General features: G+C 40.0%; 1 protein-coding gene across 1 annotated transcript in view; it reads right to left on the reverse strand.

The window, feature by feature from the left end:
- NMNAT2 (nicotinamide nucleotide adenylyltransferase 2) overlaps positions 1 to 27,747 on the reverse strand; it is a 199,199-nt gene that overhangs the window by 49,018 nt on the left and 122,434 nt on the right. The window lies entirely within an intron of this gene.

Here is a 27,747-nt window from a genome sequence, read left to right on the forward strand (position 1 = left end):
CTCTGACAGCCCCGGTTGTTCCCTTTCTCTCTTCCCCCAAATGAATTTGATCCAGACACAATCTTGACTGGCTTAGGACTCTGGTTTTTCCCAAACCTTTTATGACAGGGACCCTTTGTGACATGAAGAAATTTCGCAAACCTCAAAGAATAATAGAAATTCAGAATTGAAATGGATCTCATAGGTCATCAAATCCACCTTACACCTGAACAGAAATCTTTTCCATAATCTTCTCAAAAAGTGGCTATTCTCCTCCTCTCCATAACCTTTAGTGATAGGAAACTCACTCCCTCTAGAGGTCTATGTATAACTCTGAATTATATCAAAGGATATCCAGAGAGTTCCCCTTTTCCCGCATAAGATGAACCTCTATTTCCTCCCCAAGGAGAAATGCTAAAAGAGGAAGATGGTAAATCCCTGATTTCTTAAAAGAGGAAGATGCAGATTCTGTTCCTTGACCTCTATGAACAAAGCATGGTTTCCTAGGGACAAGAGTGTGTCTGAATCACAGAATGTGTGTAAAGGAATAAGATAAGATTAGGTTGGAAAGTTAGGGAAACTCCAAAAAGAATATACAAATAAGGATGATCCATATGTTAGTATAAAATGAATGTCTTAACACGGTTTTGGCCATGAGACAGAGAGAAAATGACACAGACACAGTAGCAAAAAATTAGAAAAAAATGCTAGAAGAGGCACTGAATGACAGGGCAGGATCCAAAAAGATCCTGACAGACTAGAAAATTGGGCCAAATTAAATAACATGAAATGTCTTTATGGTTCAGTCATGTGTCTGGCTCTACATGACCCCATAGACTATACTGTCTGTGGGGCTTTCTTGGCAAAGACTTGAGTGGTTTGCCATTTCCTTTTCCAGTGGGTTAAGGCAAATAGGGTTAAGTGATTTGCCCGAGGTCTGAATCCAGATTTGAACTTGGGTCTTACTGACTCTAAAACCAGTGCTCCATCCACTGAGCCATCTAGCAGCTTCTGACATGTAATGGGGATTAATGTAGAAATCAAACATGTACATGAAAGAAGGAAGAAGAATAGCTAGATAGCAGTTGATCTGAAAAAAGATTTAGAGCTTTCATTGGAGAACAAGCTCAATGAGTCAATAGTGTGACAAGGCTGTAGGAAAAACTAATTCAATCTTGGGGTGCATCAAATGGGGGAGGGGATTGTCTCACTGTACTCTTCCCTAATCAGACCACATTTGGAGTATTGTATCCAGGGCTGAATATCATTCTCCAAAAGGCATTGAGAAGCTTGAAGCATCCAGCTTGAAAAACCAGGATGGTGAAAGACCTTGGGTTGATACCACATGAGGAATAGTTGAAGGAAGTGAGTACGTCTAGAGAGGAGAAGCATCAAAAGGCATCAAAGCTATATTTCATTATGTGAAGGCATGTTACATGACAGAAATTCCATTTGACCCCTGAAAGCAGAAGTAAAAGGAGAGGATGCGAATTTAAGCTTTTTTTTTCCAGGAGTGTATTTGTCCCAAAGTGGTTGGGCTGCCTTGGGAGGCAGGGCATTCTCCCTCACTGAAGGTCTTTAAGTAAGAGATGAATTTGTGGTTTACGACGAAAAAGAGATTCTTTCATAGCATGATCTGTACTAGATGACCACTGAGATCTCTTCTCATTCAGAATCATTCAGAAATTCTGTGATTTTTCTGGGTGCCCATCAATTGGAGCCTGGCTGAACAAATTGCGGAGTGTGAACAGAATAGAATATTGTTGCTCTAGAAGAAAAGAGGAACAGGAGGAATTCAGAGAAACAGAGAAAGACTCCCATGCAGAGCAAAATAATCAGAACTATAAACCCATTAACAATGATAATGTAAATGAAAATAGCCCTAAAATGAAGCCCGATCAGATGTAATGGGATGACTGTTCTTGGTCTGGAAGAACAGATGACGAAATGCATTTTTCTCTGTTCTTCCCAGAGAGGTGTGGGATTGCAGGCGTGGAATGCTGTGTATTGATGTCAAGCAATTGTTTTGTTGGTTAGCTTAGTTTAATTATTTTTCTTTGCTGCCAGGGAAGTTTCAGTGGTGACAAGGGAGGTGGAAGGTGGGAGGTAATATGACTGGAATCAAAAACAAAAACAAAAAAGCATGAATAACTTTTTAAGTAGCACAAAGCTGGACCAAAGTAGTAAAGACCGAGTCATTTATTGTTTATTTGCTTCACTTCCTCTAAAAAGAAATTCTGAATGCATGAAGCCTAAAATTTTTTTATATATGTTATACAAAATGGGGTCAATAGGTTCTTTCCTAGCTAAGAAGAATCTTGGAATTATTTCTAGGCATCCTCCCCACTGCCACAATTGACTGAGCCCCTGGTTAATCCGTTTGCTTGTTTGTTTGTGTTGGTGACCATTGTTTGGGAGTAGCTCCTGCAGGATTTGGGATATCCTGAAAGTAGGGGCTTCCCATTTCCAGAAGCCTTTTTTTGATGCAGGGGTTGCCTTTACAGTTCTGCCTGGGGGTGAGGAGTGGGGTTGCTTAAAATTAAATAGAAAGCTGGGGCTTGCAAATCAGTGTCTTCTTCATGGTTGTCAATTCCAGAGTGGGGAAGGAGCCAACTTCAATCTTTTTTTTTTAAGTGTTCAATTCTGAGTCACTTTCTGGGGTGGCCTAACTGCTTTATTCCTCTCCTCTTTTTTTTTTTTTTTTTAGTGAGGCAATTGGGGTTGACTTGCCCAGGGTCACACAGCTAGTAAGTATCATGTGTCTGAGGCCGGATTTGAACTCAGGTCCTCCTGAATCCAGGGCCAGTGCTCTATCCACTGTGCCACCTAGCTGCCCCTATTCCTCTCCTCTTAATGAAGAGGACCCCAACGGCCTCAGCTGAGCTTCACTGATTCGCCCAAGCTATTCCTCAGGCTCTAGGAGGAAATTCAAACTCACAGTTCAGGAAGGACTGAGGGTCCAAAGAAATACAGCTTTCTGTCAATCTGTGCTAGGATATGACCAGAACAGCTTGCCTAGGGATGAGAGGACACTGAGGGGCTATCCATTAATAAAAATGCAAAAGGCAGACATGCCCTGTCTGCCTCCTGGCAACACAGTGAGCTTGGCTGACATATGTAATCAACTCTCTCCTTCTGGGGAGTTATTGGAGGCAGCGCTGTGGTTGACACATCAGTGCTAACTCAATTTTTTTCTTTTCAGTGGGAATTAAGAATGACCCCTTCCATTCCCATTCACTGCTGGAGTTCCATCATCTCCTTGATTTTCATTATTTGTGGAAAATGGTTGGGTTTAGATTAGCAAACACTTTCAGTTATGGGGAAATTAAGCCCTGGAAAATTAAAGGAAGCAGCACAGAAGCCAAAGAGACTAAACAAGTCTAGGCAAGGTTACTTCAGCCCATGGCAGGTTAGAGTGGAGAAATCCCCATGGCTTTCTTACCAGACTGAACATTCATTCAATCATTCATTCATCCATCCATCCACCCACCCACCCACCCACTCATCCATCCATCCATTCATTCTACAATTCTTATTGTAGCTGCTATGTTCAAAATCTTCTGTTAGGTGCTGCGGGGGATAATGATAATAGGGAGAGGAACAAAAGCTATGAGTTCCATGGTGTAGGGAATTTGGGGATGAGGAAAATCCCTTTATCAATGCCAATTGCTACCTTCTCCAGGACTAATATGCTTCATGGGTCGCTTAAGGCACTGAGAAGTGACCTACCTAGGGTTGCAAAACCAAGATATCTCAGAGGCAGGATTTGAACCCAGGTCTCTCTGACTCTGCGACCAGCTCAGGATCCATTCATTGTACCACATTGACACTTCTCCATGATGCTAATCATAGCTCCCATTTCTATTGTACCTCAAGGTCTATAAAATACTATGTGCCAGGTAGTATTCAAAGTCCTTAGAATGAAAATACAAAGAGAAAGACAGTCCCCACCTCCAAGGAGCTTATATCCTAGTGGGAAAAGACAAAGCATAAAAGGAAGCTGAAGAGTGAGAGGAAGAGGGGGAAGGTGACTGGGCATTGTGAAGAAAGCAGGCTGAAGAGTCAATAGCAGAAGCTGAATAGACTGAGAATATGACTAGCTTGGGTATTTCCTTAAAATGGAAGTCTGGGGGAGGAAATGACCAATCAGAAGAAGAGGTCACAGGATCAGAGGGATTTAAGGGTGGGAAGACTGCTGGGAGAGGGGGTCAGGGGGAGAGACCTTCTGGATAGACCATAGAGGTCATCTCATCCTGGCCTGGAGAGGTGAAGGGATTTGTTCATTTTCGCATGATAGCAGGTGGAAGTGGCAGGACTTAATGTGAGTCCTCTGATTCTACATTCAGTGCTCCTTTCCAATGAAGTTGAGGGGCAAAGCCCAATTCACCATCCTGGCTACTAAGCACCAAAGAGGTTATTTTGTCTAATCCCATTTTATAGATTACGAAACTGAGGTTCCTAGAGAATTTAAGTGACATGTTTCAGAGACAGGATTTGAATCCAGGTCTCCATGATTGAAATCCAGTCAAAGAACATTTATTCAGCAGTTACCAGATGCCTTCTAGGTCCCATGCCTTGCCCATAGTCACACAGCTGCCTCCTGGTGGCAGAGCTTGGACTGGAGCCAAGAGCTCTTGACCCCTGGCTCTATAAACTAGGTCATGCCAGCAACTATTTATTGATTAATTGAGTAATGAATGATCAATGAAAGGATCAAGCTAATGGAAATAGTAGGTAGTGTGGCAGAATGGAAAGAGCCCTAGTCTTGGAGCCCAGAAGACCTCCGTTCAAATCAGGCCACAAATATTTAGTAGATTAGTGGGAAAATTTCTTCCCCTCCCTGAACCTCAGGTTCTACATCTGTAAACTGGACAGCTTGGAGTCAATGACCTCCAGGGCCCCTTCCTCCTCGAAGTGTCCATATGAAGTTATAAGCCTTGGGCTTGAGTGCCAGATTTGCCTCTTACTCTGTGACGTTGGACGAGTCACCCCACTTTTCTATGCCTCAGTCTCTCCATCTCTATAATGAGCATAGCACTACTTTTATGACTCGCAGGAGGGGAAAGTGGATTGTAAACTCTAAGGTGCTATGTAAATGTGAGATATCATTATGATGAGCCCAGAGTCCTGGCTTTAGTCCCCATCTGTGGCTATGGCCTATACCCCTAAACCTGGTTTCCTGCCTTAGAAGAGTATGTGGATGACTTCTCATCTGTTCTACACTGTCTCGCAATTACCAACACTAATCATCACCAAGCAGACCTTGGAGTCTGTAAACACACTTTATTTTTCTAATTTATTCAAACAGAAAATTATGGGGAGGGGGAAGAGGGGAGATCATTCAGCAAGACATAACTATGGTATAAAAACAAAAAGAATTTTTAAAACTTAAAAGAATAAAAGGGAAAAAAGCTCAATGCTTACAACATTTCTCCTCCAGATAAAAAGACTCACAGCCCTTGCCATTCAGATGCACCATATATGTTTTTACAAATACATTTACACACGATCCATATCATACCATGTTCAATATTTATGCAAAGTAAATTCACATGCAGCAATTTTCACATGCCCTTCATCACTTGATGGAGATCCTCCCCAGGATGCTGTATGCTACCTTGTCCCAGAAGCTGCCTACACTCCACATAGGTGACATCCTTATTCATTATAAGTTATCTTATTCACTGGCCAAATAGCCCAGACACTTCTATTGTAACTTTCTGCCACCTCTGGATGTTCTGTCTCCCATGATTGATGATAGAGAAGCTGTTTTAAAAACATTCATGAGTAGCCCAAGTTTTGTGGACACCCGAGGGCTATTGGAGTCAGGAAGTAGACAGGTGTAAAGTGAGGAAAAAAAGACTTAGAAGTGATGCTGTAACTTTCCTCAAATATTTGAAGAGTTGTCATGTAGAGCAGGGATTAGATTTATTCTGATTGGTCCAAGAGAGCAGAACCCGGTAGGATTTGTAGATTAATAAAAGCACTGGGCTGTGTTGATTGCTAGTCATGTGATATGCAAGTCATTTCCATTTTCTGAGGGACCATTTTCTTGTTTGTCAAATGAAAGGGGCTGAACTAGAGAATCTCTAAAGGTTCCTTCTAACTGAAAATCAATGATCAAATCTGACCTTCTGCAGGAAATCTTTTCCAATCCACCCCTAGAACCTTCCCACTGAGATTTTCTTTCATCTACTTTGAAAGTATCTTGAAGGTCAGATTTTTTGCACCTAGTCTCCCCGATTAGACTATAAGTTCCTTGAGGGCAGGGGTCATGTTTTTACCTTTCTTTGTATCTCCAGTACTTAGCACAGTGCCTGACATGGGGTAAACACTTAATAAATGCTTGTTGCCACCTGATGTGGCAATCTCATGATGGCCACACTAGACCAGGTATAGTGGGTGTAGTGAGCCCAGCACAAATCTGAATCTTTGGATGATAGACTGGTGGACTCATCCTTATAGATGCAAGACAACATCTTCTTCGTTATTATCTTTGCTTCCCATCAGCAGAACATGTGAGGTAAGCTGATTTTCCTACAGGGACAGCTGATTTGTACCTTCTTCCACATGACCCTCTTCCTGGCATAGAGTTGACTTGAATTAGGGTTTACATTGTGAGGGGTTGCAAAGCAATCTCTTGAGGGCAAGGGATATATAGGCCATGATTGCAGAATGGACCTTCTTTTGAATGCAAAACTGACTGGCTTAGGTAGAAATTATATTGGAAACTTCCAATTTGTGAGGCCCATCTTCTTACCAGCTGAGTGATCCCAGCTCCCAGTCCCCCCAGTCCCACCTAACTCCCTTTGCTTTTAATCCTTCCATAATATCACCTGCCAAAAGACTACCTTCTTTATGTTAGACTCCTTGAATTCCACAGAAAGAGAAAGAAATGTCTCCTGGATTTCCCCCCAATTGTCCCCCTGCTGCTATTAGTAACACCAGACAATTAGGGAGAAAAAAAGAGTGGCACATTAATTCTCTCATTATTGTGGCTCACATTTGCTATCACCTGTCCCTGACTTGAGAGAATTTGGCTCTCTTTGTGTTAGCAGCTGGGGTATGATTTATGACCTTCAGTTACACAACTGTCACTTTTGACAGACCTCTCAGAGGATGGGAAGGGAGGAAAATCAATCAGAGTAGCTTTCTTCAGGAAAAAAATATCTCCCCCTCCCCATCAAACCTCCAAACCCTTCCCAATAGGCCTTAGCTCTCCACAGAGCTCATCCATTGTGACAAGAAGATTTGCTATTTGGAGTTCCAGAATATTGAAATGGTAAAAACAAAAAGAAATAAATAGCATAAGTGGGTTTTTTCCCTCAGAGACTCGTTAACTATTTGAGTTGATCATTTTAGAAGCCAGCAAACTGTAACAAAAGTTTGAATAAATGGGTGGGTAGGTGAATGGATGGTTAGATGCAGGATGGGGTGAGGGAAGGGACAGAATGCTAACAAAAACTGCTGTGATTCCCTTGTATCATAGAATGTGTGCCAAGCTCAGGTGGTGGCTTCCCCTAGCTTTTACATGCTTTATTTAGAAGCTCATTAGTTTAAAAAAAAACAACAACCCTCCTTTTGAACTAAAGTTCATCACAACATGTCTACCCCCAAAGAGGTTAAAGATAGAGGGGCCCCTACATTTACCAAAATCTTCACATCATAACGTTTTGTGGCAACAAAAACCAGGAAACAAAGTGAGAGTATCCATTTATTGGGGATGACCAAAAAACCTATGATACATGAATATAAATGGAAACAATGAATATGAGGAATTAAGAGAAACATGGGAAGACTTGAAGGAATTGGTACAGAACCTAGAGGATGTTCTGAATGCTGGCAGAAACAATTACCTAATGAGTTGTTTGCTCAGTTGTCTGTCTTTGTTATAAAAGGAAGGTTCACTGACTTCTTTGTGGGTAGAAGTGGGAGAGTATATACCAGGAAATGGTTGCCTTGTAAACAAAAGCCAGGATTAAAACATATCTAAACAAAATTCACTTCATCAAAGATTTCTTCCTAAGAGAGGAATTCAGGTTTTTTTACATGATGTAAATGGGAGACGGGCAATATATCCCCATATGTGTCTATGCATAAATGCATGCAGTAATATAAGAGACTCAATTTTTGTTTATGGAGATGGCATAGTAATGCACTGGTGATAACACTAGCTCTGTTTCTGGTGGATATTTTCCTATATAAATATTGGAAAGGTTGATTTAAAAAAATAATATTTTTTTCAGCTCACTAATCTCTCTTTAAGAATCCATAACTAAATAACAACAAACTTTTCAAGGACATTGTAGAAGCTGTGGACATATCGCTGCAGGTTGCCAAAATTTAGTACTTACCAAATACCAAGAAAGACATGATTATAGGACCAGATAATATACCACAAGCTTGCTATCCTTCTTAAACTAAGAGGCAATGAATCTCCAGACTTAAACATCTCATTGAGAGTTCACCATTTGAACTATAATAAAACTAGAGCATTATCAGATAAAATTATTACCAAAGATCGCCCCACAAAAGGATATTGGCCCACAAAAATGTAAGAATATTTTAACAAAGGTTATTATACAAAACACTCACATCCTCTAAACCACATAGAAAGAAAAACTTTAAAAACATAGAGACCTAGTGGAAGAAACAATACCATGTGGGAATAGGAAGATGTACATATTATCCCTGTCACACTGTTGTCCCCTAAAATGCTTTCAGGGAACCTAGAGAAAATGGTCCTGCATCCCAATACTTTTATTCAGTCACAAAAATTAATCATTATATCTGCCTCTACAGTAGTTTACCAAACACTAAACATAGAAGAAGAATAAGACTGTGTCTTGTCCCTAGACCATTTCTATCTGAGGTGCATGAAACATAAAGAATAAAGAATGACATGATGAAGAAGATAGTGATATCTATTAATACTTCAACATTTACAAAGTGCTTCATAAACATATTATCACATCAAATAGGTACTACAGGTATTATTATTCCCCATATTGGAGATGAAGAAACTGAGGCTCAGAAAGGTTAAGTGACTTTCCCATGACCACACAACTAGTAAGTTGCAGGGGTGGAATTTGAACCCAGGACTTCCTGCCTGACTCTAGATCCTGTTCTCTTTCCACTGCACTGCACTGCACTGTCTTTTTGAAACGAAATGAGGGACACACAATGTCCCAAGAAAATAATGTAGTAGACATTGTTCAGGTTGAGGCACTTTTCTTGTTCTAGGCAAGCACACAACTTTTTGAAGAATGATGATTTAGATGGGGAAGAGATTTTCAGTTTGCCAAGAAAGGTGAGAGTATTAAGAGGAAGAAATTCAGTTTTGTTAGCACTTTATGGTTATCTGTCATTCCTCAAGCCTTCCTGGAAAAGAGCCAGTCATACATCACATGATGCCCACTCTCCTCTTTGTGGGTGAACGCATCTCTAGAGCCGAAGGTTGTACAGTAATAACAGTCCCGAGTTCCCTGTCTCTTCAACAAGAGCCTGGTGAGAAGCTCTAAGTAACTTTAGGAAAATCAAGTTGAAGAAGAACAGTTAGGTGACTGCCAACCTGTTTTGTTTTGTTTTGTTTTGTTTTTGTGGGGCAATGAGGATTAAGTGACTTGCCTGGGGTCACACAGCTAGTAAGTGTCAAGTGTCCAAGGCCGGATTTGAACTCAGGTCCTCCTGAATCCAGGGCTGGTGCTTTATCCACTGTGCCACCCAGCTGCCCCTACCAACCTGTTTTTAACACTACAGCTGAAGTTGCCAAGAGTGTGTGTGTGTGTGTGTGTGTGTGTGTGTGTGTGTGTGATGGGAGAGAGCTTCAATGAAGGAAATGTCAGCTTTGTCCTCTGCTTTCTGGTATTGATCAAAATACGGTGTGAGTGGATTGAACAGATTTGTGTGGTGGTAGATGGACCTGTTTCAAGTAATTTCATTCAGGAATCAACCTGAGCCCATGGAAATATATCTAGCTTATAGATATCTGTCCTCTTTGTGAAGCCTCCATTTCCTGAACTAACATAATATAATAATCAAAGATGTCATCAGTGTCTCAATGAAGACTTTGAGGACACAGGCACAAAACACTCAGAAATTCTACATATGTACTTATACCAGAGTTGTAAATAGGGTGGGGCCCCAGGGCTTTGCCCCCAAGTAGAAAAGTTAGAGGGTACCAGCAACACTTTCCCACAGCTTGGTTCCTCCCCTACCCACCTAACTCATGGTGGTCTTATCCAGGGAATATTTCCTTTCCCTTTAGCAGTGAAGAAACTTCCTACTGTCCTGGGGTAAGTCCTCTCCCTTTGGGTCCCCACATCAGCACTCCCCACCCCTCCCCCAAACAACAAATAAATATAGTGGCATATGGGCCCACGGGCCCTCCTCTTCATCTTATTATTAGGAATAAAATTTACCGATTATGGTTCTGGCATTCATATATAGTGTACATTCTGTTACCTATTTTAACAGAGGGAAATAGTACAAAGATGAGACAATCTTGGAAAGACCACGTTGGGAAAAATCCCTCTGGAGGAGGGCATGTGAGTTGGTTGGAAGCATCTCTAGGATTAGCTAGAAAGTAATGTCACATCTATGAAGCTGAAACAGTAACCTGGTGAGGGAAACCCCAACTCAAGATTGATGAAATGAGAGAATGTAAGGGACAGGTAAAATAGACAAAGAGATAGATGTAAGACTTGGAAGTTTGAAAGGGCGCGTTCATTCACACGTGAAAGGAGCAGGGCAGACAAAGACAAAGGCCTGCTCCATTTCTCTTTTCTCCACATACTCACAGACCAGGGCAAACAGGAGAGATGGAGAATTTAAAATCCAAATAGCCAATCTTGCTGGAAATTGAGCAATAAAATTAGTTGAAAAAAGAACCCAGTTTTTAGGGATGTCCATCTCTTACAAAGTGCATCAAGGGGTAGAATAGATTTGTCTCTCTCCTCTTTCTCCCCCATCAGCAATGGGGTTTTGCAGCAGAAGCACATGACATCATCCTGTGGAGCAAAGTCCAGCTGCAGAGTCTATCTGGCAAAAGAAGTCAAGAGACTGGTGACTTTTGCCGGTCCTAAAATATAGGTTCTGGTACTTGCCCCAAAGTGTGTAGAATCCCAGGTGGGGATTTCAGAGGGGTCTGCGTAGTCTTGGGTAAGTCTCTTCACTCTTCCTTCAATGTGGATGTTTGTCCTTGGTTCTCGAAGAGGACCAATGGCATCAGGAAGGTGATATCATGACTTACAAGTGAATTGGATTTAAGTGAGACAGAGCTTAGTTTAAAACGGCCAAGGTCTCCCACTGCATCTGGGGCCAGTCATCCATTGAACCCAGCTGGCTCTGGAGGAGAGAGTGAGGATGGTGACTGCACAACCCTGCCTCCTGCTCTGTAAAGTAGAATTGATAATACCTACCTCTAGGGCAGGGGTCTTATCCTGGGCTCTTTGAATTTTCTTTTTAATTATTTTATCAATTTCAATATAATTGGTTTCCTTTGTAATCCCATGCATTTTATTTCATACTAAAAGCTAGCATATACCTGGTACTTCAGGGTTTGCAATGTACTTTACATAACCTCATCTGATCCTCGAAACAACCCTGAGAGGTAGGTGCTCCCACTTATAGATGAGGAAACTGAGACTGACAGAATGTAATTGACTTGTCTAGGGTCACATAGCTAGGAAGTGTCTGAGGCCGGTTTTAGGCTCAAGTCATCCTGGCTTCAGGGTCAGTTCTTTATCCACTATTGCCTCCTAGCTGCTTTTGAAAGACATTTAACAACATTTTTCTGAGCAGGGTCATTGGCTTCACCAGACTGTTGAAGGGAGGTTCATAAACACACAAAAAGCTAAGAGCCCCTGGCAACATAGTTGGTGCTTTACAAATGCTGACTGAGATTTTTAAATCAAATAAAGAAAAGACAAATTGCTCTGAAAAAAGAAAAAAACACTATTAAAAATATGGTATTTCAGCAAAATACTGTTATGAAAGATAATCAGATAATTTTAGAGTTAGAAGGATCACAGAGGTCAAGTTCAATTGCTACCCAAATCATGATTCCTATCAACAACATCCTTAAGGGGTGTTTAGGCAGTCGACAACTGCATTCACTTTTTTAGCCTCTTTCGATATTCATTATGCTGTTTTTATTGTACAGGGAATTGTATATAACACAATCAAATTAATCTACCCAATCCTCAATAATTTGTTTAGTAAACATTTTGCATATAATATGACAATATTAATATATGCACATATTGTCTGAACTATTAGAATGCAAGTTTCTTGAGAGAAATGGACTCTTTTTCCTTTGTCTTTGCATCTCCAGCACTATAGCATAGTGCTTGGCCCAAAGTCTGCTCTTAATAAGTGCTTATTGATTGATGGTTACATTTTTTTGATGATTTATCAGGTTTTAAAATCTGAGAAAACCAAGCTCATTTTCTTTAATTTTTTAAAAAGTACCCATTGATATTCTTGACAATTTACTTTTCTTTGTAAATTTGGTGGGGTTTTGTTTGTTTGTTTTTTTGTGGGGCAATGAGGGTTATGTCACTTGCCCAGAGTCACACAGCTAGTAAGTGTCAAGTGTTTGAGATCAGATTTGAACTCAGGTCCTCCGGAATCCAGGGCCAGTGTTTTATCCACTGAGCCACCTATCTGCCCCAGTTTGGCAATTTTTAATCCAGTTTTTATAAAGAAACTAAATTACATTTTATTGGTACTACATGAAATCTATAAATTTAATTTGAGAATTCTCATTTTATTATCTTGATCTAACCCATTCATAAACAAATTTCTCATATCTGTCATTGTATTTTTATATGTCTTTAAAACAGGCCTATGTCTAGGAGAATTCATTCCTAAATATTTAATTCTGTTGTGAATGGGTGTTCTTTTCATATTGTCCTCTATAAAAGGATTTCCTTGTCTCCTGCTCCAGGATATAGTTATCTCAGAGAGCCATACTTCTGGGCCATGCCTTCTCCCCATGAGAAGTCCAAGGACTTCTCTCTTGGTTTCCTTTCCCTAGCACCTAAATAAACTATTATTTTCTTCTAATTGGATTTGTGTGCAAGAGGGTGTCATTCTTCAAAGAGGAGTTCCTAAGAACCCCTGCTCCAAACCCCAAACAATTTCCACATAACATAATTGGCGCCTAGACAGGGACATGAACCCCGGATGGCTTTAAGTCTGTGACAATGCAGTTTGACCTTTCTTGGACCAACTTGCAAATTATTCTTGTCAGATATTGTACTTCAGTGAGAAAAAAACAGATTTGGAACTTAGCTGTACAAGTGGGTGATGAATACTTGCAGGTTGGAAATTGGGCCTGGGGGTTCCTGGAACCACAGCGTTCCAACTATGGACCCAAGATGTGACTATCATGATAATTTAGACAGCACCCATAGAAACCACATGATCACTTGCCTTGTTGAGGGAACCAGAAGGGGAATTAAGAAACAGGTCACTTACAAGAAAGTGAAGGAGATAAGCCAGGTCCCTGAAGAAAACTCAGCTCTCTTCATGAGTCACCTCATGGACTCTCTGAAAAAACATACTAATCTAGTTCCAGAAAGGGATGTAGGAATAACAGTCCTCAATATACATTTTATTAGCCAATCTGCTCCTGACATTAGGAGAAAACTCCAGAAATTAGACTGGGGTCCTCAAACCCTACCCTCACTACTCCTTGAAATTGCTTTTAAGATTTTTTATAGGGCAGCTAGGTGGTGCAATGGATAGAGCACCAGCCCTGGAGTCAGGAGGACCTGAGTTCAAATCCGGCCTCAGACACTTAACACGTACTAGCTGTATGACCCTAGGCAAGTCATTTAACCCCAATTGCCTCACAAAAAAAAAATATATATTTTTTATAACAGGGACTTTGTGGTAGACAAAGAGAGAAAAAAGAAGGATCATGCCTGCTCCATAGAACCTTGATAATAGCAGTATCCATCACTTCTGCAGTTGAAAATTTTAGGCATACTATCATTTCATCTTCAAACATGGTATTTTGATTTTTTCCATTTCCATTGTTAATGCCACAAATATAGGAATTCTCAATTTGGAATCTGTGAACTTAGAAAAAAGATATTTAGATAACTGCATTTCAATATAATTGTTTCTCTTTGTAATTCTACATATTTTATTTTATGCAACTAAAAGCATCAATATTCTGAGAAGGAATCCATAGATTCCCCAAATTGCCAAAGTGGTCCAAAACAGAAAAAAAAGGTTAAAAACCTTTACTCTAATATAGAATATAAGAGCTTCTTCTCTAATATAAAGGCCAACTAGGTGGTTCAGTGCGGTGGATCTGGAGTCAGAAAAACTTGAATTCAAATGTAAACTCAAACACTAGCTATGCAATCCAGCAAGTCACTTAAACCTCTCTTTGTCTGTTTCCTCAATTGTAAAATAGAGAGGATAATAACACCTACTTCTCGGGGGTTGTTGTGAGGATCAAATGAGCTAATATTTGTAAAGCATTTTGCAAACCTTAAAGCACTATATAAGTGCTAGCTATGATTATAATTAATATATTTTCTATATTATCAAAAATACTAACACTTCTTATATTATGACAAATAAATGTGGGCACCTTTGTTTCAAAGAAGTCCGAGCAGATATTGTTATCGTATTGTGGAAAAACTGATTTGTTTCTATCCTCTTTGGCCATATTTTTTCAATTATAGATGAATTTTGGATTGTATCAAAAGGCTTTCCCATATCTATTAATGTGATAATATGAATTAAATTTTTTTTACCATAACATTATCTAATATTGAACTGGACTTGTATAATTAATACAAATCCAGCTTGGTCATGATGAACAATTTTTTTTTTTTTTGGTGGGGCAATGAGGGTTAAGTGACTTTCCCAGGGTTACACAGCTAGTAAGTGTCAAGTATCTTTTGCTGAATTTGAACTCGGGTCCTCCTGAATCCAGGGCTGGCGCTTTATCTACTGTGCCACCTGGCTGCCCCATGATGAACAATTTTTAAAAAATATATTGCTGTATTCTATTAGTTAGTATTTGGTTTTGTAGTTCTATATTCATATCGATTAGGAAAACCAATTTCTAGTTTTATTTTTTAGTATTATCTTTGTAAAGTTTCAAAATCAATACCACATTTTATCTTCATAAAAAAGTACTGGATAGTCTTCTGCTTTTTCTTGGAATTATATTTGTAACACAAAGATTATTCTTTGAAAACTTGACAAAATTTAGTCATTAACCTATCTGGGCCAGTGGTTTTTAGAAGGCTTATTTATAGAATTGCTTTATTTTCTACTCTAAAATCAGTCTATTTACATTATCTATATCTTGTGTTAATCTTTGTCATTTATATTTTTGTAAATAATCATTAATTATATTTAAGTACTCTAATTAGCATATAATTGTAAATAGCATTCCCTGATGATATCCTTAATTTCATTGTGATTATAGCTCTACATTTTCATTTCTAATTTTGGTGATTTGTGTTGTCTCTCCTTTTTTTCCCTTTGTTAGTAGTTTATAAGTTTTATTGGTTTTTCTCAAAAATTAGTTCTAGGCTTTATTTATTAATTTAATTGCTTTTAAAGTTTTCAACTCTATGTAATTTGCTCAACTTTATTAGCTTTCTTTTTTTTTTTAGCTTTTGTTTTATTTTTTCACTTTGTCCTTTAGCTGCAAATTAATTGAAGTCATTTCTACCCCCTTATTGCTGTCAGCACTGGATTGTTTGCTCTAAGAATGGTCTTGGCTTCAGCCTATAGATTATGACATGTAATATTAATATTATTAACTTTTTAACATTATTGTGGTTTTTGCTTTCTTTTTAAAGTCAAATATGTACATAAATACATAAATATGTATATATACACATATATACATAACATATTTGCGTGTATATCTATCCATATATATCTAAATGATAGATGGATAGATGATAGGTAGATAGATTGATAGAGAGATAGATGATAAATTGATTGATAGATAGATAGATAGAAGATAGAAGTTTCCATGTGGATGTGATCAGGCTCTATCAATTACAAATGAGAAATTACTTAGAAGCATTATAAAAGATATTATCAAAGAAATGTTAGACTGGGGAAAAAAATAGATGGGCTGATTGTCTATCAAGAATAGGAGATAACTGTACAGCCTGACTATCCCATTAGGTTTGATACAATGTCAGGGAAATTTAAGCAAGGAACTCAGCATGTTGGGTGGAAACCCTGTTGCAAAATTATGGAAGGACATAAAAGGGGATTGTAAAGGATTAATAAGCTTGAATGGGTTGCATTCAGAAACATTAGAGGAAATACCCACATCAATGACATCATGGACCCATTGGAGAAGCCTTATATCTTTTATTCATGTTATTTATTTCTAAATTTATTGCATCATGATCTAAAAATATAGCATGTTTAAATCCTGCCTTTTTGAAATTAAGAACAGCTTCTTTGTTAGCAACAATATGCCCAGTTTTGTGGATTGTTCTGCTTCTGTTTGATCAGAATGTGTATTTTTTCTTTCTTCTACTTAGCTCTCTTCACGTAGATGCCATTTCTAGCTTATTAAATGAGCAGTTCAGATCTGGTATTACTTTACTGTTGATCTTTTTACTGGTTGTCACATCCCAAAATTAAATATTGATCTCTTCTATTATTATTTTTGTAATATTGTTAATATTTTTGTATACTACTAACTGTTGAATTATTTGATACATATAAACAAAATATGGTTAAGTATTTGTTATTTATTGTTTCTTCAGTAGTCACATAATACCCTTGCCTGCATCTTTTGTTGTTTTCTGGCTTGAATTCAACTTTATTTTGAATTCCTATTGCTTTGAAATTGTAGTTATATGACATTTTAAAATAGTCTCTTAATTTTAAATTCTAGATTCTTTTGAGCTGAGTTTCCTGAAACCAATATTTAATGGATTTTAAAATCCATTCTGCTTCTTTTTATTTTAATAGGGGAGTTCTGACCATTTATATTTACATTTATAAACGTAAAACTTGGTTTTTCTTTGGGTGTTTTTTCTCCTATTTTTATTCTTAATAGTCATAGCTGACATTTATGTCCTGCTTTGTATACGTTATTACATTTTGTCCTCACAAAAACTCTATGAGGTAAAGATAGCAGTATTATTGGGGCAGCTAGGTGGTACAGTGGATAAAGCACTGGCCCTGTATTCAGGAGAAACTGAGTTCAAATCCAACCTCAGACACTTGACACTTACTAGCTGTGTGACCCTGGGCAAGTCACTTAACCCCAATTGCCTCACCAAAACAAACAAAAAACTTTAAGGATCTCTATTTGTCTTGATAATTTAAAAATGTAATGATATACCTCAGAGGCTTGCATTTCAGTTTCTCTACATGTAGAGTCCTTTGACTTCTTTCACACTTATCTACTTTAGAAATTTTTCTCCTTATTAGCTCTTCATGTGGAGTATAATTTCTTCCCTTTTCCCTCTCCTTAAGAATCTTGGTCTATGTTCCAAGTCTATTACTTTGTACTATAAATCCATTTTTGCTTTTAAAAATTATTGATATCTTTTGTTTTTACATTGCCCTTATTTCCCAATGAATACTTTGCTGCAACTATTATCTCAATTAGTTATTTGCCCACTCTCTAGGATTTTAAAAATAAATCATTATGTTATTAGCAAATAGGAATGACTATCTATACTTTGCCTATATTTATGCCTTTAAATTCTCTTTCTTGTCTTATTGGCATTGCTAGAATTCCTGGAACTATATCAAATAATAGCAGGGAGAGTAGACATCCTTGCTTTACTCCTCTATTTACTGGGAAAGCTTCTAATGTGTCTCCATTGCTTATGATGTTTGCTTTTGACCATTTGTTGCTTTTAAAGATCCATTACTCTAGGTATATTCTTCCATTTTGCTTTCATTATTCATTGATTTTTATTTACCTACACTTATTCTGCCCTATGCTACTCCTCTGGTGAGTTCAGATTTTCTATGTTGCCTTGTATTTTTTTTCTAATTGTTACTTTATCTCATCCCACACTTTTTATTTTGGATGAAGAAGATTCTTACTATAATTTTTAAAATTATATATTATCCAAGTTGTTTTATCCTTTGACATTTCTTACCTCACTGCTAGAAGTGCTTCAGCATGTATTTCTATAGAAACTTTATTCTCTGGATCATCTATTTTATATAATTTCCTTGGTTGTATTAGCCTTTCCTTTATATTTGTTTATTAGCTAATAGATTTTTTTTCTTGTCCTAGTTTATGAGATTTCTTCATTATTTCTTTTTATTCTATTTTCTTTCCCCAAATCTGCTCAGGTGTAGCAGTGTTTGAAGGAGTGATTGAGACAGGGCCAGCTGGCAGGGCCTCTGGGTGGCAAGGACCTACAGTTATCAAAATCAAAACCTAAAAAAACAAAAGCCAACCTGACCATCTGGCTTCTGGGATAAAAATACCAGCTTATCCATTCAAATTCTGGCATTTGGCAAACATAGTGAGGTTTCCTAGGTAGAAGTAGGGCCTTAGCAATAGGGATTTCAAGGTGTTGGTAGCTTGGAGTGGAGCCTAAGTTTCAGGAACTATGAGAGGACCTCAGTGAATTGTCATGGCAAGCATGGCAGGGGCCTTTGGTCTGGGAACTCAGCCTCAACAGTAGGACCCTCCATAGGCCTCTTGGGAAACAGTCTGTTCTCAATGGCAGAGATGATGGGGGACAGAAGCCTTCATTTGGGAAGGGGGCTGGGGCAGGCTTTCTGGATGGTGATAACAGCCCTGGCTAGCCAGTTGAGATGACAGCAGGAGCAAGAGGACTAGGAATTAGTAGTGAACCTAATAGGAATGGCAGAGTCTTCTCTATCAGAGGCAGCTAGGTCAGGAAGATGTGAGCTTAGATCTGGGCCTCAGACACTTAGTAGTTACTACACACCTGTCTGCCTCAGTTTCTTCAACTGTAAAACGGGAATGATAATAATAGCACCTACCTCCCAAGGTTGTCATAAGGAACTAGTGAGATGATATTTGTAAAGCATCTGGCATATAGTATATGTTTAATAAATGTTTGTTTCCTCCCTTCCCTCTTCTGTTGTTCCTTTGAGAATTTATGATTTAATTTATTTTTACTTTGCCCAGCATTTTATTCTTTGGAAGGTATTATTGAGGGAATCTAATTAAAGCTGGCTCCCTGGCTTTTATTTATTTTAATATCTTACTGAAAGTCTTTATCTTTGTTTTGAACTGATGCTACTGTGCCTTGCCTCTGACAGTTACTAGCCATATGACTGAGGACAAGTCAATTAACCCTTCTGAGGTTCCCACAAATCTCTAAAACTGTAAGTTACAAATGAGTAGACATCTGTCCCGCACCTATGATACTAAGAAAGTCCATAGAAAATGCTAAAAAAAAAGTCTTTTCTTTCATTCGTTCATTCTATAAAATTCTCTATCCTTCCCACAGTAACATGTCCTGAAAGGAATAGATTCACCCTTTTTTTCTCACCACTTCCCAGGTCTGCCAACTATTCCTTCATTCTCTGCATTCCTAAAACAACAGCATAGATGTGATGTGAGCTGTCAGCACTCACCCTGGGCTGGCTCAAAGCTCTGGACATGGGATATCAAAGAAATGGACAGAGAGTTTGGGGACCCTCCCCCTCTCAAGGAGGAGAACAATGAAAAGATGACTCAAATGAGGTAAGGACGAATGAAGGCCTCTAATTAAGGCCTTCAGTGCTTACCTGTGAGTTCCCAAACAGTCTTAAGTTACTACTTTGCCTCTAAGCTCCTAGACTCCTATGACCTCTTAATCGGCTTCCTTTACTACCCCCATGTCTTAAGCTGCCCTTGAAATCTTCTCACAAGCTGCAGCTGCTGCGGAGTCTGGCCCAGTCCATCTGTTCAGAGGCTCACACCTGCAGCAGCCAGCCAGCCTTCCCTCCTGAGCCCTAACAGGAGGCTGCCTTGGCTCTTATGCCTTTATTAGACCCCTTGTCTCAATTAAGCCCATGCCTTTTTTAAATCCTTCCAAATCACCTGCCCCAGGGGCCATTTTGGTCATTTCATCTCCCTTGCTGATTTCCTGAGAAGGCCAGTGTGTGATTAGATTTATTAAGACTTCAGAAAGGACAATGGTCTCTTTTTGATTTTTCACAGCTTTTAATTTTTAAAATTTTTCTTTTGATTTTACTGATGCCATCTGCTTTTCTATCACACTACATTCTGGTTCTCTTCCCCTCTCACCCTGATCCCCCACAAGCTTTCTCTTATAACAAAGATTATAAAAGTAAAAAAAAAATTAGTAAAAATGGGTACATCACCCCAGTCTTACTAAATAGGCAGGATTCTGCATCACTTTACAGATGATAAAAGGAGGCTGGGACTAAGAGATTTGTTCAGGCTAAGAAATCTAGGCTGAGACTAAGATTTATTCAGACATGAGAAATCTACATAACATGCAGGATTTGAACACAAGTCTGGCTGATTCCAGAGACAGTATGCTTTCCACTGTGCCAAGCACGGTCATTATAACTAAATAGCAGGGAGTTTCATTATATTGTTCTTTTTGTTTACATCATTGTAGTCACTGTGTATAGTCTCCTGGTTTTCACACACCACTTTTTGGGGAGGCAATGAGACTTGCCTATGGTCACACTGCTAGTAAGTGTGTGATGTCATATTTGAACTCAGGTCCTTCTGACTCCAGTGCTGGTTCTCTAGCCACTGCACCACCCAGCTGCCCCTTTTTACCACTACCCCCCTTTTTAAACATGCAGAATCACTGGAGGAAACAGTAAGCAGAAGATACAGGATGCCAAGCTAAGAGATCAGTCAGAGGGAGAAGGGTCAACATCAGAAAAATGACAAGGAGATGGGACTGGAAAGAACAAAGGATTTAGAGTCCTTGAGGCAGAGGTGAGGAGGGAATACATTCTAAAAATAGGAGACAACCTGTGCAAAAGTGTGGAGGTGGGAAAGCTCTCTGTTTGATCGAAAGAGAGAGTGAGTGAAGGAGAATGATATCAGGCCAAGCCTCTTCAAATGGCTTCAGTGGCCCCCCATTGACTGTTGGATTATGCCCAAATGCCTTGGCAAAACCTTCAGGGCCCTTCATGCTCAGGTCCCATCCTTTCTTCTCAAACTTATCTTTAGTAATAATAATTGCTAACGTTTATCTAGTGATCTAAGGTTTACAAAGGGCTTTACATGTATACAATAACAAAAATGAGTTTCCCAATCTCAGGGACCTTACTAACATTCTACTGGGGCAGGACACAACATGTTCACAGATAAAAAAATACAGTATATATGTGGATGGAGTATTGAGACTAGAGTCATGAAGACTCATCTTCCTGAGTTCAAGTCTAGCCTCAGGCATTTACTAGTTCTGTGACCCTCAGCAACCCTGCTTGCCTCAGTTTCCTCATCTGTAGAATGTGCTGGAAAAGGAAATGGTAAACCACTCCAGTGTCTTTGTCAAGAAAATCCAAAATAAGTGTCAGGAACAGTTGGACGACGCTGAATACCACTGAACAACAACATATGGGGGAGGAAGGAATGCTAATGACTGGAGAATTCAGGATCAGCCTCTCAAAGGAAATGGCCTCTGAGCTGAGACCTGAAGGGCAGAGAGTGGCCCAGCATAGTCTGGGCAAAGGGTGGAGACAGGGTAGGGAGCATCGCTGATGGGGAGCCAGGAGGCCAACTGGGTTTGAGAACAAAGTGGGTTAATGAAAGTAATGCTTAATCAGCCCGGAAAGCTAGGCTGGAGTCAGATTGGGAAGGACTTTAAATGCCAAACAGAGGAATTTGTATTTAATTCTAGACGTAATAGGGACCCACTAAAGTTCCTTGAGCCAGGCCTGTGCTTTAGGAAGCATCAATTGGCAGCTATGTGTAGGATGGGATGGGGAGGGGAGAGACTGAAGACAGGGAAATCAATGGGGAGGTCGTGGAGGAGTAAGAGGGATCTTAGCTAGAATGTGTAAGCAGAGAGAAGGGGACAGATGCAAGAGATTTGGAAGACATAGAATTAACACGACTTGGCAGTTAATGAGATATGGGTGCCGGGCGGTTAAAGGATTGAAGATGACTGACCCCTAGGTTGTAAACTGGGTTACTGAAAGAATAGAAATAGGGAAGTTAGGGGAACGGTGGATTTTAGGAGGAAAGGAATGGGAATAAGCATTTAGATTGGGCCTACTATGTGCCGGGCACCTGCTAAGTGCTTTTTACAAATATTTTCTCATTTGATCCTAACAACCATCCTGCAAAGGTAGGTGCTATTATGTCCATTGTAAGGTTGTGGAAACTGAGGCAAACCAAGTGGTTTTGGTTTTTGTTTTTTGAAGGAAACAGTTGGGACAAAACATTGAGTTTGAGGTGTCTATCTCAAAGGAGGAGATATCTAACATAGAGTTAGACACGTGAGACTAGAACTCAGGACAGAGATGAAGGCTAGATATATAGATTTGAGAATTACTGCATACTCCGGTCAGTCAATAAAATTTATTAAGTACCTACTACCTGCCAAGCACTGGAGATACAAAGGATAAAGACAGTGTCTCCTCTTGAGAACCTCAAAATCTAATGGGAAGACAACATGCAGACAACTATGTACAAACAAGAAATGAACAAGATAAGTTGGAGATAAGAGACAGAAGGCCCTAGAATTAAAGGGGATAGGGAAAGGCTTCCTGCAGGTGAGATTTGAGCTGGGACTTGAAGGATTTTGTGGAAGCTGATGAATGAATGTTTATATACCCAGCATCCAAAGGACTGTTGGCTTTTTCAACAATACCCCCTGTAGCAAACCACTGTCTCAAGTAATGTTGACTTTAAATCCAGAGGGCTCAATGTAGCATAAACAAAGGGCATGTCCATTTGTGTTCTATTTATGACCCAATCATTTTGTCAATAAATATTTATTGAGCATCTACCATGTGCTCAACATGTTATTATTCTACAGTATTGTCCTTATGTTCAAGATTCTAACATTCTCAAATTGCGATACCCAGCTTAAAATGTGACCTTTTTCACATGTATAAATGTGGCCGTTTTAAATCCTTGATTTTATATTTCCTTGCTTCTCTGAGTTTAACTCTGATATCCTCTGGTGATTTTAGAATTTCATTCATTTATTCATTCTTTCTATTATGCATCCATTAAACACAATGTCCTATAATATAGCAAGGGTTGGGGATGGCTGCAGAGGATCTAAAGATGAATAAGACATAGTCTCCACCCTCAAGGAGCTAACAATTGAGCATATTTCCATAGGCATAAGTTGCCTCCCTCAACCTTTCCAGTCTTTTTATGCCCTATAAATCCTGCTCCACCCCGACCCCCATAACTCTTCCATTCTTACCCTGTCCTTCATTCTGTTCCTTGAACAAGGCACTCTTATCTCTTAATATCATACATTTTCACTGGCTGTCCCCCATGCCTGGTATTTACCTCTTCCACACCTCTGTCTTCTGGCTTCTCTGGCTTTCCTCAAGTCCTAGCTATAATCTCATCTCTGACAAGAGGCCTTTTCCAATCTCCATTAATTCCAGTGATTTCCCTCTGGGACTACCCTCAATTTATCCTGTATATATGCATATGTATAAATACACATATATACATGCATGTATACATATATATGTGTATACATTGTGTGTATAGGTATGTACTACACACATGGTATATACTATATACAGTACATAGTGTATAGTGTGTATATATATATATATATATATATATATATATATTACTAGTACATAGGTTTTTTTTTCCATTTCAAGTTGTTTCCCCCATTAGACTCTAAGCTCTATGAGATCAGGGATCTTCTTTTGCCTTTCTTTGTATCTCCAGTGCTTGTCACAGTGCCCAGCACATAGTAGGTGCCTTAAAAATGTTTATTCATAGACTGGTAATAAATTTTTTTTAAAGCAATCCAAAGGTCACATTAATTTTGCCCAGTTACCATTCCAGGCCATGCTCTTCTCTATTTATAATTTGGATCCACATCTTGGTTCGTTTCAAAAAGATGAAATAAAGCAAAACTGTTAGGCAGGGTCTCAGTCATTGTTTCTGCAACTGCTACTGAAACTTCACCTCTTCATGCTGTGGCTTAGCTTTAGGGAATGTCCCCCAGGGACTTCTCTGAGGTCCAGAAGAGCCGCCTTCCTTTAGCTGGAGGAAGGGGAGGGCAGAGAATTGGAAATATTTAATCTGAATAAAACAAATCACGGGCACACTAGATAAATGATATTCTAGTTATTGAGTGAATTAAGCAAGAGGATGTAATTCCAAGGACTCAAGAGCTTTAGTCCTTGATTCAGAAAGAAGGCATTTGTGGTCTTCAACAGTCACCTGGAGTGGGCTTGAACAGAGGGATCAGCCTGTGTTCCCATGCTTTTGGTCAGTTTCTGTTGCCCCCTCAAGGCGGACTGTTTATTGCAAGGACTTTGTGGTGCTCTCCACCCCAGTCGCCACAAGCCAGGAATGACTGTGATGTCAGAGGCCCACAATCCACTGACCCAATGGCTTCTGTGTGCCCACACGCTCCAGTTCCCAGGGACATTCCTCCCCAAAATCTGGAACTCATTTCGAGAGAGGTCACAGGCAGGCATGTGAACAATGAGGCATCTTTGTGGTTGGGGGAGGGAGGGCCCGTCTGAACCCAGCGTCTTCCTTACTCCCACCATATCACTGAAGTCACTCGTCATTCTGTAGCTGGGAGAGGAAGGGAGTAGGGGGTCTTCAACAAGGACTTGAGAAGGAGAATGAAGACTGAGTCCTTACTTTCCCACCAGGTCTTGGGTTTGAAAGGGAACCATTCTCCGCCCCCCCACACACACACACACACATGTTCTTCCTTAGCTATTTTTTCCTTTCCCATCCATGGAGATCATTTGCCAAGTCAAACTTTACCTCCAATTCACCTCCACGGTCACAGTCAGACCTGTTACTAATCCTAATACCAGTCTGGTCTACAGGGCTGCTAGTCCCCGAGCTAGAGGGACCACTGGCCCCGGAGATGCTCTGCTGTCTCAATTTAGGATCTGGAAGTTTGAGCCTAGGAACTTTTACATGGGTCACCAGGTGTAGGGCTGACTGTAGGGAAAACTGGATAGTAACTGCTCATGTTTGTAGGACTCTTTACCATTCAAAAAAATGCCTTCCTCAAAACACCCAAGTGAGATGGAGAGTGTATTATTATCCCCATTTTACAAATGAGCAAACGGAGGGTGGGAGAGTTTAAGTCAATTGCTCACAGTCAGGTAGCTGCTGAATCAAGGAGACAGGGCTTGAACCCAGGTCTGCTCTGTATTCATTTCACTATAACATGCTGCTTGGTGAGGCCATGTTTGGCTACAACATGGATCATTTCTACTCTCAGTTCCCTTTCTCCTGTTTTTCAAAACCACTTCACCCCGATGGCTCAGGGTATCTTAGCCATCCAGAACTTCCCCCTTTGACTTCAAGCTTGTCTTCCTTGGCTGTATCCTACAAAGGGGACCTGGATTCAAATCTCACCTGGGATGGTTCACCTAGCCTCTAGGAACTTCAGGCTCCTCATCTGTAAAAATAAAAGTGTTGGGGGGCAGCTAGGTGGCACAGTAGATAGAGCACTGGCCCTGGAGTCAGGAGTACCTGAGTTCAAATCCAGCCTTAGACACTTAACACCTACTAGCTGTGTGACCCTGGGAAAGTCACAATTGCCTCGCTAAAAACAAAACAAAAACAAAAACAAAACCCAAAATAAAAGTGTCAGACTAAGTGATCTTTGAGTTCTTTCCAAGTTCTAGGTCTAATGATCCTATGACTGTATGATAACCCTTCTCCCCCAAATATTGCCTTTTCGGTTTCCCAAATCTTCTGAACCCTGATCTCTAAGCTATTTGCTTATCAGACATCTGAAGAGGAGTACAGGCTCCAGCTCTCACTGGTCCTTCTGAGTAGATTGTTAAATTTCCAGTATGAGCGTTTACACCTCAGAAATTGGAAAAAAAGCTGTAAATCAAGGCTTGATTTATTATTTTGCTGACTTCTAGATTTAAAAAGTGATGGAGAAAATATTAATGATGTACGTTATTAAATTATTATGATCATTAGATTGTGAGCTTCTTAAGGACAAAATTGACTTTTTGCCTCCTTTTGTATCCCTATAACTTAGCACAGTGCCTGGCACATAGTAGACATATAATCAATGTTGATTAATTGACTGATTGTGGATTAAAGTTGAAAGTGTATCTTGGTAGGGCAGCCAGGCAGATAGAGCACCAGCCCTGGAGTCAGGAGGACTTGAGTTCAAATCTAGTTTCTGATACTTACTAGCTGGGTTATACTGGGCAAGTCAGTTAACCTTGATTGCCTCAAAAAAAGAAACGTGTATCTTGGGTACATTTGTCCCCTCAGAGAGCCACTTGTTAAGCATTTACCAGCATAACCCTGGATATCGGATAATATTTTTCTTTCTTTCTTTTTCTTTTTTTTTTTTTAGTGAGGCAATTGGGGTTAAGTGACTTGTCCAGGGTCACACAACTAGTAAGTGTTAAGTGTCTGAGGCCGGATTTGAACTCAGGTACTCCTGACTCCAGGGCCGGTGCTCTATCCACTGCGCCATCTAGCTGCCCGATATCGGATAATATTGATCCAAATTCATGTACGCTATTACTTCTTGCTGATGGGGAAACTAAGGCCCAGAGAGATGAATGACTTTCCCAAGGCCAGTGGGAAGACTCCTTCTTGAAAAAGGGAGAATTAAATTGTGTTAGATCTTTAGAAACCAGGCCAGCTCTGGGAGAGTCATCCCAGACCAGCTCCAGTAGATGGAAGCCAGAAAGGTCAACTCCCACTTTCTGAGAAAGGAAATCCCCTCAAGTAGGGGGTTGGGAACCTCTCAGGCCATAATGCAGAGCCTTGGGAAAGAGTCCCTGTGAGCTGGGAAGGAAGAGTTAGAGGAGGGGATTAAAAACGCTGTTGCCCAACAGTTCCCTTCCCTCTCTTGTCTCCCCAACCCCCTCTGCTCAGAAAGTAATAAACCATTCCTACTTCGGGGTGAACCTGAGGCCACTGCCTCCATCCACTGAAGAGTTATAGAAACACAGCCTCAACAAGCTGAGATGTTTTCTGCTTCTTCCTGGAGTTCACCTTTGCCACATCTTCTAAAATCTGATTCTGGGACAGCTAGGTGGTGCAGTGGATAGAGCACCGGCCCTGGATTCAGGAGGCCCTGAGTTCAAATCCGGCCTCAGACACTTGATACTTACTAGCTGTGTGACCTTGGGCAAGTCACTTAACCCCCATTGCCCTGCAAAAAAAAAATCTGATTCTGATGGAACTGGACTGGCATGAACTGGCCTGAGGAGAGGCCCTGTAATCAGGGCCATGATCTGAGCAAGGGCCTGTCCTGTCCCTAGAAACTGATGCCTGGGGAAGGGAAAAAGAAGACTAAGGAATCTTCAGCATACTCAGAAATATGTTCTAGTTATGTGCATACACATGTGTGAACAGACCCATGTGAGTATATGCCCATAGACTCCCAGATGCACCATCTTGGATTGTTGTATAATGGACAAAGCCAAAGGCTGAGGAATCAGGAGACTCAGGTTCTAGCCTTGGCTCAGCCACCTTGGTCACCTTATCTTCTCCGTGCCTCAGTGTCCTCATTTGTAAAACATGATAATAATACCTGCACTACATTTCTCCAGGGCAGTTATAAAGACTCAAATGAGAGGGCAAGGGGGCCAGGTTAGGATTGGGAACCCCAGTTTAAG

Source organism: Dromiciops gliroides, chromosome 4, assembly GCF_019393635.1.
Source record: "Dromiciops gliroides isolate mDroGli1 chromosome 4, mDroGli1.pri, whole genome shotgun sequence".
NCBI classification, from domain to species: Eukaryota; Metazoa; Chordata; class Mammalia; order Microbiotheria; family Microbiotheriidae; genus Dromiciops; species Dromiciops gliroides.